This window comes from Peromyscus eremicus, chromosome 1 (genome assembly GCF_949786415.1).
Source record: "Peromyscus eremicus chromosome 1, PerEre_H2_v1, whole genome shotgun sequence".
Taxonomy (NCBI): Eukaryota; Metazoa; Chordata; class Mammalia; order Rodentia; family Cricetidae; genus Peromyscus; species Peromyscus eremicus.
Genome location: NC_081416.1, coordinates 188,045,892 through 188,060,103, shown reverse-complemented (window position 1 = coordinate 188,060,103; position 14,212 = coordinate 188,045,892). Strand labels below are relative to the sequence as shown.

At 38.4% G+C, this 14,212-nt stretch overlaps 1 pseudogene; it reads right to left on the bottom strand.

The window, feature by feature from the left end:
* Positions 1 to 2,776: 2,776 nt before the first annotated feature.
* LOC131903556 (vomeronasal type-2 receptor 116-like) overlaps positions 2,777 to 14,212 on the bottom strand; it is a 31,375-nt pseudogene continuing 19,939 nt past the window's right edge.

The window sequence follows — 14,212 nt, the reverse complement described above, 5'->3', positions numbered from 1 at the left end:
ATCAAGAAAGTAAGCACTTTACCATAGAAAGAGTGATTGTTTCATGATGCTCACACATAGTTAAGGGGTTAAGGTTTTTCATTACTTGATTTTATACTTTTTTAGAAAATTTAAATTTATACAATGATGAATGAAAGTCAAATACATCAAGATAGAAATAAAACTAACACTAAATAGGCTAGATATGTAACAAATGGCAAGGCAGGATATGCCTTATCTGCAGTAGTGGCACAAATGTTATGTTGGTAACCAATTACTTTCTTATTGGATTTAAGGTGTGCTCAGTAGACAGACATGCATTCATGGTGACATAATCTGGCCAAGATCCTCAAAGGGAATCACTTCTATTAATCATCTAAGTGAATATAGTATCAAACAGCCCTCTAACTATCTCTTGGTTAGTGCAACTCTAGACTTCATCAGAGAAGCATATTTGTGCAGTGGAAAGTCGTTAACACAGATACTCAAAACTCATCAGAGTGCAGAGAAAAATGTCAGTGGAATGCTCAGCCACATATGGAATCTATATCAACCCACTGGCATAGGCTCAGGCACCATCATGAAGGAAAACAAGAACAGATTTTCAAGAATCAGAGGTTAGGGACCAACTGATCAAAACAATGTCTTCTGACTTAATAGGACTGCTGCACTCATGAACTAATACAAGCTGTGTTTGCAGCACAAAGCCTGTAGAAGATCAATCCATTCAATCTAGAATAGCCTTAAACCCCATGGCTAACTGAGAAGTTACTGAAATGTGAAAGCCTCTAGAAGGAGAATCAGTTTTCATTCAGGGTATGGCACCTGCTAGATCAAAATGTTGCAGTAGATGACCTCAAAGCCATTAGTAACTGGGTAATGCCTAGGGAACAGTGGCTTACATGAAATAGAGAGGACAAAAGGTGAGAGTTCAGGAAAGGCGCAAAGCTACACAGAGAAACCCTGTCTCGAAAAAAAAAAAAAAAAAGGTAAAAAGGTGAGAGTTAAGGCAAGATGGAGGATGGATCTGGGAGTATTTGGTAGTGAGAATGATGGAAATATAAGAGATTATATACTCAAAAATTTAATTAGAACATTATATAAAATTGAAACTCAATAAAAATGTGTAGATAAGTGCAAAAGCCAAACCCACAGAGTGCCACAGCATATCAAATAACATTATTAAGTAGAAAAAGAAGTCCATCTGGAGAAAAATTTAAACTTCAATTTTAAGAGAACAAAATCACAGAATTTGAATTTTCCATAAAATGTGAGATACTAGTGTAATCATCCATGTTTTGAGTTTTATATAAGGCATAGATTCTAGATAGTGAGATGTAAATACAGGGTTCATTTCTGCCAGAAACAATTTTCTCATTCATGAGCTCCTTTAAAGTTTCGTGTCATCTGCCCTCTATATCTCGTATATAGATGTACACGGGTAAAATTTAACGAGAAGATCCACATATTAGAGAGAACACTCTGTATTTGTTTTACTGAGTCTTGGTTCCTCACTCAGTTTTGCTGTGCCATTTTCCCCTTGAAGTTGCATTTCCCCAATGGCTAAGAATGTTGAATATTTTAATGTTTTCTCAGTCATTAGCATTTTATTTCTTGGGAACTCACTAGATATGTAACTCCATTTTTAATTGGTTTGTCTTCCTCATATTCAGCTTTCTGGGTTCTTTGTACATTCTAGAATCTAACCATTCTGCTCAATAATTGATCAAGATTTTTCCCATTTCATTGGGTGTCACTTTTCTCAAGTGAGGATGCCCTTTGCTGTACAGAAGCATTTTTAGTTCCATGGGGTTCCTTCTGTGAACCATGAATATTAATGCCTATGTTACCAGGATCATTTTCAGAAAGTCTTTTCTTGTGCCAGTGTAAATTTCTTGCACATTCTCATTCTCTCTAATCTCAACCTAGGGTATCCGGTTTTCTGCTGAGGTTCTGGACAATTCAGAGGGATAGTTGCAAAAGCTTGTTGCAACATATTACTCATGGTTTATTGAAGCAAACTTTCCTCAAACTAAGAAGAGAACCAGTGATGATGTAAAATGTGTTTTAGGAAGTTTTCAAGTAACTGGGAGTGAGGTCTTTGAACAGCTCTAGGAACATGTATGGAATCTAAGTTTCTTGGGTAAGAGGACATAGCTAAGAATTGAAAGGATGTGAAGAGGAAGTAAAGGCTTACAGACCCTCAGTAATATGTCCCTACAGAATTAGTTTGCAGTATCTCAATATCACACCCTATACTCTATACCTGTGAGCATATACCTGCCAAGGCAATATGTGGTGGATGAATGGAGGAAGATACAGCAGGACTTTGGTTTCCAGTCACAGACAGTACTACTCCTAGGAGCCAGTTATAGTGGACCAGTGTGTTAGAAGCCAAAGATAAATATTTTTTTAAACTTTGAATATGATGTGTGTGACTTTGGAATCTGTTTGTCACCACTGATTGATTAGTGAAATACATCTCTATGAGATTCAAAATTTAAAATCAGGTCTAAACCAAGTGGAAAAGAGAATACATTTTCATTTTGTAAGCAAATTAGTAGTGCAATAGGAACAAAGTAATAAATAGTACATATAAATGGAGGAAACAAAAATGCAACATGTACTTCAAAATTTAAAAAAAAAACCCTGATGGGTATTGAAAAAATGAGACTAAAATATTTAGATCAAGAATAAAAACTCAGTCTCTCGAGTTCTAAACTATTACCTATATGTGACTGTTCAAAGGCTGTAGAATAGAGTTCAGGATTTCTATTTAATTTCAGAAACACGTGAGCTAAGTTTCAAAGGGGATTTTCTTCCTAGAATGTGTTTTGTCCTTGATATGATGAAGTAAGTTTCTTTCTGGCCTTAACAACACAATGTAGCACTTAGGGGCAAAGATGAGGCCCAGGATCCCTGAACTGGAAGCCAAGATAGAGGAGACTTCCAGAGCCACCATGACCTTCCCCTTGGTGCTGTGGTAGACAGGGAGGAAGGTGACCCAGACACTGCAGAACACCAGCATGCTGAAAGCTAGGAATTTGGCCTCATTGAATGTGTCAGGCAGATTCCTGGACAAGAAAGCCATAAGGTAGCTCCCTAGGGCCCAGAATCCCAGGTATCCAAGGATGCCATGGAAAGCAATAACTGAGCCCTTGTTACACATGACGATGATGTGTTCGTGTTCAGAGTGAGCATCTGTGTCAACAAATGGAGGAGAGGTTGCCAGCCATATTCCAGAAAGAAGAATTTGGATTGTGGTGCAGAGTGGAATGATGATGTTAGGAGTCCTTGATATCATTAACCTTCTCATCATACTTCCCAGAGCAGTGACCTTGAAGGCCATGACTACAGTTACAGTTTTGGCCAATACAGTAGAAAGAGCCACAGTGAACAGAAGTCCAAATGTGTTCTGCTGAAGGATACAGGTGGCTGTGTTGGGACGCCCAATAAAGAGTAAAGGACAGAGAAAACAGAAGGTCAGAGTGATCAGCAGGATGTAACTAAGAGCCCGATTATTGGCCTTGACAATGGGAGTATCTCTATGCTTCACAAAGACCCCAAGGACAAATGCTGTGAGTGAGGAGAGGCCCAGGGACATGGAGGTGAGTGCCTTTCCCAAGGGATCATCATAGTTCAAAAAGGTCACAGTCTTCTGGAGGCAGTGGTTCTTCTCTGTGTTTGCATAGTGACTCTCTGGACACTTCATACACTGATCCATATCTGGTAGAAATGAATGTGATCAAAAGCGCATGCTCAGGTTGTCCTTTTAACCTCCCGAGGAAATCTTCAGCCACCAGTTCATTGAACCATCTCCCTTTGCTTGAGGGACAAATACTTTCTGGATAAATATTCTGAAGTCATAGATCCATTCTACTTCCTAAGTTACACAGCCCTAATGCTTCTTTCTCTGTTATATGCACATGCACCTGTGCATGTACACACATACACACACACACACACACACACACACACACACACTCACACATTTGACTTATATGATATTGTTTGGTTTTGATTCCTTAGGATACTGAATTACATTTCTTGAATCTAGTTTGGATCTGATAACAATATTTATAAACTAAATCTGTGTCCTTAATAGGACATGAGACTTCAGTATGACTGAGAGAGTGTACTTTGTAAACCTTTTAAAATGTTGTACTCAAATATGCCTGAAATGTATCTACATTCACAAAGTCCATTGTGTCACACAATTTGTTCATTCTTTGAAATGCCCTGTATTTTAACATTTACAAGGATGAAGCACTTCAACAGTGAAAACGTTTCATGACTGTTTAATTCACTTTCTGTTGATACATCCTTTTAGTAGATTATCAAATTTATTTTCCATAGAGTCAACTTTCTCTTTGTGAATATTATCTGTTTTTCTTTCTGTATTCTTTAGCTCTCCTACAGTCTTCATTTTATTAAATCATACTTTCACTATATTTTCATTCATCTCTCCACCATTACCTCCCCCCTCCTTTCTTCAGTGTATTAATTTTGCTCTTCCTGTCATTGCTTATACTGAAGGTTTCATAAATAGGCTGCAACATCTTGTTTATTAAAGGCATATGACATATAAACCATTAAATCACTTTATGTTGGATTAAACATTTCCTTTTAGAGACACGTTTCACTTACTTAACAGTATTTGTCAACTAATAATTGATTCAGTTTTAAAGTGTCTAACATTTGTGTATTAATCCATCCCTAATATTACAGAGTTTTATAAAAACTAGTTCTTAATGTATACATGTAGGATTTGTTTGTGGTAGTGGAAATGTTCCTTCATTATGTGAATGCTCAAGCTCTTAAACCAAGCACATATCCAATGTGAATATTCAAGTTAACTATGGGCACTGTATCTTATCTTTCTAAATCTATTCAGATCCTAACAAAATCTGAATCACTTTAATATTATTATGAAAGTATTACAAATATAAATAAAATCACATTTAGAACATCCCTATTATAAAGTTGACACCTGTAAATATGAGTTTTTTCCATGTGATAATTATGTAATATTATTCAGGGATAAATAAACAGTACCATTAGTAATATAGTTGCCAATTATTGTGAATCATTTCTGCTTCCATCTTCCTGTTCCATATGCACAAAGATATCAATGCTCCTTCTCACATGCTCTGGATTTAGTGTCTTTGTTTTGCTCCCTGAATTTATTGTGCCACCAGGTTTCTCTGTTTTGTTAATACTGGCCTTAAAATGATGATCTTTCCACTTAATTGTCCCAAGTTTCTGTAACTACAGGTAGATGAACTATGCCTGGCTTATTCACTTCATTTCTTTTAAGCAAACTACTCATGTGCCATGTTTTGAAATTTCAATTACTTGTCACAAAAACTATTTCTCAACTTGGGCATTTTATAGATAGCAATACTCATATTAATGTTTGTGAATTATAAGCCTGTGAATAGTGCTGCTAATGATAATTTCACAGTCTTCCCACTTTGGAAAACTCCATCATGTAGCTGAGATTCATCATAAATTTTCCATAGTGATGAACTTCTGTAATGATGAATTAATACATTAAACTTATTAATTAATATGCAAGTACTTATTGTCACTCTTCTTGTGAACAGAACATTTTGTTATATCCAGTACTGTACTCTGTGAATTTTCTAGCCTTTTACAGACCTTAAGTCTCAACATATGGTTAATTGTTTGAAAGAGAATGACCACCACAGGCTCATGCATTTGAATGTTTGGTTCCCAGTAAGTAGAACTGTTTGGGAAGGATCAGATGATGAGGCCTTGATGGAGTAAGTGTGGTCTTGGTGAAGGATGTGTGTCACTGGTGATGATGGGCTTTGAGGTTTCAAAAGTGTTTCTCTCTCACACTCTCCATGCCTCCTACCTGTGGATCATGATGTAAAACTCTCAGCAACTAGTGCAGTGCCATGCCTGTCACCTTCCTGCCGTGATCAAACTGGTCTAACCCTCAGAAACTTTACCCCAACAAGATGCTTTCTTTATAGAGATGCCTTAATTGTGGTGTTTCTTCACAGCACTAAAACAGTGAATAAGATACTAAGTTTACTGCATACTGATACATAATCTTGACTTTATTGTATAACATGTTTATTGTAGAGGTGGAAGAGGTGTTGCAGGTGTTATAAAGGAGGAAGAAAACAGAGGAGAAAACATGTTCATTATAGGACTGTAAAAATTTAGTTTTGCTGGATGGCAAATACACACACACACACACACACACACACACACACACACACACACACACACACAGTCTTTCTCATGTACTGTGTTTCCAGATTCATGATGGGCATTATATATTTAGAAATACAAAACGGAAAAGTCTTGACTCCTATTATGATCAAAATATGATTTAAAAATCATGAAGAAATAGTGCTGTGTGTTCAAGGTCATTGGGCAGCAAAGCCTACCACTCTGGTGTGGGGAGAGTTTTCTGTAGGCAGCCGTGCTTACAATGGATCAAGATCATAAAGCACATCATAATTTCTGTGTCAAGACTGTGTTATTTCAGGGAAAATATGATGACCTATAACTTGTGATTAACTAACATGAAAAAGAAGAGAATTATCTCTAAATTCACTTAGAGGTGTAAATTTACTTAGATACTACACAGGTGGACTGGTGGAAACATCCTTGGCATGAATGATATTTACCAGTCTCATTGGAAATCTCATTCTGTGGGCAAGGTGTGCAGTCAAAACAACAGGCAGCCTTGCCTTCCTGGGTGTCTTCCTGAATCCAGAACCACAGCTCTCACTGCATACAGATTGAGGATTCTGAGAAAAATTAAATAAATGTTAGGAAATGCTCAGGATTTAATTGAATCTCTAAACCTAGAGGGCTTTAATATATAACATTAATTTGGTAATTTAGATATTTGTAAATGAAGGTGATTGCGCTGTTACTACTAGGGTAAGTCATACACAGGGTCATGTGGTCAATGGTTGGTAGGAAGGCCACAAAGGTTTTCTAGTTAAATCTGAGCTTGCTTTACACAGTAGGGGGTGCATGAGGCAATGGCTTGACCATGTGCAAGGTCTCCAGGTGTTTGGGATGGCCTACACTTGACTGTGCTGGGGGAGGGGACTTTTGTCTCACCCCTGGGCATTTTTCAATAAATATTTTTCTTTTATAATTAATTTAATTTTATATATCAGCCACAGATTCCCCTGTCCTCCCTTCTCCTACCCCCCAGCCTTCTCCCACAATCCACGCCCCATTCTCACCTCCTCCAAGGCAAGGTCTTCCCTGGGGATTCAGCCCAGCCTGGTAGATTCAGTTGAGGCAGGTCCAGTCCCCTTCTTGGTGTGAGACACCAAGGCTGAGCAAAGTATCTCAGCATAGGCCCTAGGTTCCAAAAGGCAGCTCATGCACCAAGGACAGTTCCCGGTCCCACTGCCTGGGGGCCTCCTAAATAGTTCAAGCTAATCAACTGTCTCACTTATCCAGAGGGCCTGGTCCAGTTCCATGGGGGCTCCTCAGCTATTGGTTCACAGTTCATGTGTTTCCATTAGTTTGGCTTTTTGTCCCTGTGCTTTTTCCAATCATGGTCCTGACATCTCTTGCTCATATAATCCCTCTTCTCTCTCGCCAGTTGGACTCCTGGAGCTCCAACTGAGGTTTGGCCATGGATCTCTGCATCTGCTTCCACCAGTCACTGGATGAGAGTTCTATCCTGACAGTTAGGGTGTTCGGCCATCCAATCACCAGAGCAGGTCAACTCAGGCACTCTCTCAACCATTGCCTGTAGTCTACAGTGGAGGTATCTTTGTGGATTTCTGGGGCCCTTTCTAATGCTCTGCTTCCTTCAATTCCCATGGGGTCTTCATTTATCATAGTGTCTCTTTCCTTGTTCTCCCAGTCTGTTCCTGATCCAGCTGGGATCTCCCGCTCCCCTAAGCTCTCTTTCTGCCAACCCTTGCCCTCCATTAATACCCCTCAATCACAGTTTGCTCACGTAGATATCATCCATTACACTGTCACTGGGCAATCCCTGTGTCTTTCTTAGGGTCCTCTTTACTAGGTAGCCTCCCTGGAGTTGTGAGTTGCAGTCTGGTTATCCTTTGCTTTACATCTAGTATCCACCTATGAGTGAATACATACTGTGTTTGTCTTTCTGAGTCTGGATTACCTTAATCAGGATGATATTTTCTAGTTCCATCCATTTGCCTGCAAACATCATGATGTTGTTGTTTTTCTCGGCTGAGTAGTACTCCATTGTGTATATGTACCACATTTTATTTATCCATTCTTCAGTTGAAGGGCATCTAGGTTGTTTCCAGGTTCTGGCTATTACAAATAATGCTGCTATGAACATAGTTGAGCATGTGTACTTGTGGTATGATTGAGCATTCCTTGGGTATATGCCCAAGAGTGGTATAGCTGGGCCTTGAGGAAGACTGATTCCCAATTTTCTGAGAAACTGCCATACTGATTTCCAAAGTGCTGTACAAGTTTGCATTACCACCAACAGAGGAGGAGTGTTCCCCTTGCTCCACATCCTCTCCAGCATAAGCTGTCTTCAGTGTTTTTGATCTTAGCCATTCTCATAGGTGTAAGGTGGTATCTCAGAGTCATTTTGATTTTCATTTCCCTGATGACTAAGGATGTTGAACAATTCCTTAAATGTCTTTCAGCCATTTGAGATTCTTCTGTAGAAAATTCTCTGTTTAGCTCTATAGCCCATTTAATAATTGGACTGTTAGGTATTTTGATGTCTAGTTTCTTGAGTTCTTTTTATATTCTGGATATTAGTCCTCTGTCAGATGTGGGGTTGGTGAAGATCTTTTCCCATTCTGTGCTGTCATTTTGTCTTACTGACCGTGTTCTTTGCCCTATAAATCTTCTCAGTTTCAAGAGATCCCATTTATTTATTAATTGTTTCTCTCAGTGTCTGTGTTACTGTTGTTTATATTTAGTAAGTGATCTCCAGTGTCAAATATGTTCAAGATTACTTTCTACTTTCTCTTCTATCAGGTTCACAGTAACTGGATTTATATTGAGGTCTTTGATCCACTTGGACATAAGTTTTGTGCATGGTGACAGATATGGATTTATTTGCAGTCTTCTACATGTTGATATCCAGTTATGCCAGCACCATTTGTTGAAGATGCTTTCTTTTTTCCATTATACAATTTTGGCTTCTTTGTCAAAAATCATATGTTCATAGGTATGCAGATTAATGTCAGGGTCTTCAGTTTGGTTCCATTGGTCCACATGTTGGTTTTTATGCCAGTACCAAGCTGTTTTTATTACTGTAGCTCTAGTAAAGCTTGAAGTCAAAGATTGTGATGCCTCCAGAGGTTGTTTTATTATACAGGATTCTTTTGGCTATCCTGGATTTTTTGTTTTTCCATATGAAGTTGAGTATTGTTCTTTCCAAGTCTGTAAGAATTGTGTTGGTATTTTGATGGGGATTGCATTGAATATGTAGATTGCTTTTGGTAAGATTGCCATTTTTACTATGTTAATCCTACCTATCCATGAGCATGGGAGATCTTTCCATTTTCTGACATCTTCTTCAATTTCATTTTTCAGGGACTTAAAGTTCTTGTCATATAGGTCCTTCACTTGCTTAGTTAGTGTTACCCCAAGGTATTTTATATCATTTATGGCTATTGTAAATGGTTTAAAAAGCCCTTTAGTGAGACATAAGGGGTGGTGTGTTTGAACCCAGTCCCTCCTGAAGCTATCCTATGTTTTCTATCTGTCTCTCTATATGTATACTTCTATATACAACCTCCTCATTTCTCCCTACTCAAGAGTTTCCTGGGGGAATAAGAGTGAGCTGATCTCCCTCAGGTTGGTACAGCATTCAGAGTCTCTGTGGAAACCAGTCTTTGAGCATTAATGTGAGTGGCTTTTTAGATGAAGTTGCTTGAGGTAGGAAGGCCTTCCCTAAGTGGATGTCCCCAGTTAGATGGCTGTGGTCCAAGAAGGAGTGGAAAGGAGGAAGGAATGTAGACAGCAGCAGTCAGTGGTCTCTGCCCCCTGGTTGTGGATGAAATGTGACCAGCTGCCTCCACCTCTTAAAGACATGGCTTCCTGAGGGAAATGGAATACACCTGCAAATTGTAAGCCAAGGAAAATCTACCTACATGTTTTTGATAGGTAACATTTTTGAAACATCAACAACAAAAAATCCACCATTCTCATCATGTTTCTTTTGTCGTTGCAGAGTCCTAAGTGGAAAAGACCAACTTTTCCAAAATTCATGGACCTAAAATTTTGAAGATGGGATTAAAAATCTGTCTCCTGTCAGGTGATCTGTGACAGTGGCAGAAAGCATGTTAGTGTTTCTGTTACTGCAAAACACATTGACAAAAATAAATTTGAGGATGAAAGGATTTAATTCACCTTATAGCTTACAGTCCATTAACCAGGGAAGTCAGGGCAGAAACTCAAGGCAGAAATATGGATGTAGGAACTGATTCAGAGACCATGGAGTAGTACTTCTTACATGCTTGCTTATGGCTTGCTTAGTCTGTTTCTTAGCACCAAGGAGCACCTGCCCAGGGTTGGCACTACCCATAGTGAGCTAGATCTTCTCCTATCAGCCAATGTAAAAACAGTGCAGCACAAGAGTGCTCACAGGCAAATCTAGTGAAGCCATTTTCTCTATTGAGGTTCCTTTTTCTCAAATGACTCTATATAATATTGAGCTGACATAAAATTAGCCAAGACAGCATATTAAAATAAATATTGTTTTTATCATATGAAATAAACAAAGAGGTGTAAAAACAATGTGTATATCCAGCAGAATTATGTAATAAGACTATACATTATATTAGTGGTCATTATGTGTATATATACAGGTCTCAACAGAGCAAGGAAGATTCATGAACTCAGAAATTTACTTTGTTATTTACATAGAGGTCAAGGCATGAGATAACATCCAACCTACCTCTGTAAATCCTGTGGGCCATTGTATCATGTGCTCAGATAAAGACAGCTGTTGACTCTGGGGAAGATTTGGAGAAAATGTTCCTATTTTCACACTTAACCCAAGACCTTTTGGGAAATTCCAAAAATTGAGAATGTCATAGTCTACATCTAGTTTCCTCTTCCAGCCCAGAACCACATGGTCACCAGCAGGATTGGTATATCTGATGTTCCTGAGAAAAGGTTGAATCTAAAAGAGATGCATGATGCTATGGTAAACAGGTCTCAGGAAGGTGCAACAGAGCCAGAATTAGTTATAGTCTCACACTGACTTTGCTTTCTGATGTTAATAGAAACTTTAACATGGGTATTAATGATATTGAGCAAATGATGTCCTTGGAGAATAGAAACATCATTATTTTTCTAAAATGTCAATCGGTATTAGGAGGAAATTTAGAACCAAGCACATAAGGAAAGTGGACTTAGACAAATCATAGTATCTTTGAAAAGATAAACACATGTAAGAACATTTCAAAACCATTCCAATTATCATGGTATAAAAACCAATATTTTTAAGTTTAAAGAGTTAGTATAGGTGAAAAACATACATAATGTAAGCATTCTATTGGTTATTAATTACGTATATCTTCTGTTTCTGGTGTGAGATATGTACAGGGATATTTTATTTGAATATTTTACCATGTGATGATTGTGAGGCTTCTTAGAATACAACTCAGTATGGACACTAAACAGCTTTCCCCCTTGCGTCAGCCACCTATTCATCACAGACATTGATGGCTATGATTTTAGTATTCACTGAGGAGTGAACAAGTTCACTGTTCCCTGTGGATTTTGACAATATATTATATGATCCATAATATCTAGTTTGCATACCTTTATAAACACTAAGAACATCACACTGTTGATACTCCATTGCTATGTAAGTGACATTACCTTCCAGGGGAAGAATACCACCTCTTTTCCATTTTCCAGTGATTTATTTTGTAATTGATTAAAAATCATCTCATGCAGACTGTGGGCCACAGCATATACGGCATTGTACACATTGTAACTCTCTTCACTCATGGCCATATCAAATATGTTCCCTGGCAAAAATCCCAAGGAGGCATTGGGCAAACAGTTATCCACAATTTTACAGTCTTTCCTCAAAAAAGAGCAATTGAAGAATGAGTGCCATAATACATGAAGATAAACATCTTCTGGATATTTAGAAGGATTGGCTGTCTGGATAAAATCTGTAAAATTATTAATCTCCTCATTATGGTGTGAAAAAATAAGGGTCCCATGCAATGCATCTAATAGGAAATAGTCATCAATTTCTGAATGATCCCATTGTGAGTTCAGGACCCAGACTTTCCATGTGACTAACTTCTGCTTTATATTTACTATTAAGCTTAAGAGAGAATCAGTGTCCCCATAAATAATAATCACATTTGCTAATGATTCCAGGATCTGCACCTGATTTTTCCAGGATGTAGTCAGAAATGAACCCCTGATTACTCGGATCATTTCCACAAATGCTATGCAGACTCCATATTTCTCCAGCTCACTTCTCAAATCTGACAGAATCTGGGCACCTTTGTCATCATCTATGATGAACAGCCCAACCCAGTTCCAGTGGAAATGAAGCATCAATGATACAATGCTAAGTGTGAGAGATGTGTCCTTGGGGGCCACCTGGTACAGTGAAGAAAACTGTCCTTGTTCACTCAGGGTAGTATCAAAAGTTCCAAAACTAAGCTGTAGGGAAAAACAACCAGAAAGAACATTGTCATAAAAATCAGCTCAGTTCTACAGTAATGGTTTAAAGCCTTTAGGACAATCCTGCTTTGAAGTTCAAATCTGTTTTCCTGTAGTTTTATGAGATCAGTACAATGATGTTCTTCTGTCAGCTCAGCAGCTGCACATGAATCTACTGATACTTTAATTACTGTTTTCATCGCCACAGCCCCACAGTCAGTGCCCCAACAGCCATGCAGGCTGCAGCCTGGAGGGGCTTCCAGTCCCCTGGCCTGGGTACGTGGTGGCTCCTCTATGTAGGTTTAAACTAAGTCTCAATCATTTTATTATCAACAAAGACTGAGAAGTTAGATGTGAGGGTGAAAACCTGTTAGATCATAGAGACCAAAAAGCATCCATCTGACCTTCCTGTTTGACTGGAGACCCAGCAATAGACATGTCTCTCCATTTGTCCCAAAGCAAAACAAAGAACCAAATTCCATGTCCCTCCCTACCCCTTCCTGTGCTGTCTCTCTATCTGTATTCCTGATTCATCAGAACACTCTATGGCTAATTCCATGCAACTATTTGCAGGCTCTGCCCCACTGAACCAAGGTTGATTTTACTTAATTAATGCATACACACTACAGTGTGATTAATATCCTGCAGAAATAGAGACAACATTTAGAGGATTAATAATGGTGTGTCTGCTCCACCCTTCCTTCCCCTTCTCTGTATTCTAGGCTACACAAATACAGATGTGTGAACTGTGTCGACTTTATTTCCCTATCCATGAAGAGTTACTCAAGCTTGCACTCTTTTCCTCACAGACAGCTGAAATATCACCAAGGAAAGCTGACATCATGTCTTATCCCAGCACCCTCTCTCACCTGTGAATATTTGTAAAGATCCAGCAGTGTCCCTATGTATTCAGATATTGCCCATGATGGTCCTGTAAGTACAGCAGCTGACATGATCTCTCTTGCACATCTGTAGTTAGGGATGCTATAGTTAGTGCCTGAAAGTGAGCCAAAAAGAGCTGCCAGAGTGCGCCTTCGACTATTTGGGACATTATGGACTTCAAATCCCAGGGATGTATTAGGTAAAAGATAGGGATTGCTATTGATTTCCTCAATGGCAAACATCATGGCCAAAATACATTGATAGTTCCTCAACTTTAACCTGCACAGAAGGTAGAACAATATTTAGGAGGAAGATTCACACCACACAACACATAACATATATTCAAGCAAACTGAAAATAGATTTTTTTTCATACAACATATTCTAATTACAGTATCCCCTCCACCAACTCCTCCAGGTTCCCCCCAACTCCCCTCCAGCTCAAATCCACATCCTTTCTTTCTCCCTCTTATTAGAAAACAAACAGATATTGGAAAAATAGTGATAAATCCATATAAAAACAAACAAGCAAACCAAAAGAAGAAAAAATCCAATGAAAATGGACAAGAAACACAAGAGAGGAAAAGACATACATCTTCATACACAGAAAATCATGAAAACAAGAAATCAGAAACAATAATTGTGCACAAAAGTCATGTAATCTTAAAAATTTAAAGTTCACAAATGCCATTGAG